Below are 325 nucleotides of genomic sequence, written 5' to 3' on the forward strand. Positions count from 1 at the left end.
AAGGGACAGACAGACACACATAAATCACAAAAAAAGGTACCGGCAGATAACCCATGATCCGACTCTCCCTTCCTCCCTTTCATCCAGACAGACCCATCACAGCACATCACGTGATCTCCCTCCGCCTCATCCGCCCCTTCTCAATGCAAGTCCTTCCTCCGAGCCTCTGCGCGATATACTCCAGCAGGGGCGGCCGGGCAAAAAGGAAGGGGAAGATTTAAAGCGTGCCAGTTTATTCGCGGATTTCCTCCAATAGAGGTCGTGGAGCCCCGCCGATGAGAACCTATGATCAAGACTGCTCTCTCGCACGGCGGAGAAGGCTTGG

Source organism: Penaeus monodon, chromosome 22 (assembly GCF_015228065.2).
Source record: "Penaeus monodon isolate SGIC_2016 chromosome 22, NSTDA_Pmon_1, whole genome shotgun sequence".
NCBI classification, from domain to species: domain Eukaryota; kingdom Metazoa; phylum Arthropoda; class Malacostraca; order Decapoda; family Penaeidae; genus Penaeus; species Penaeus monodon.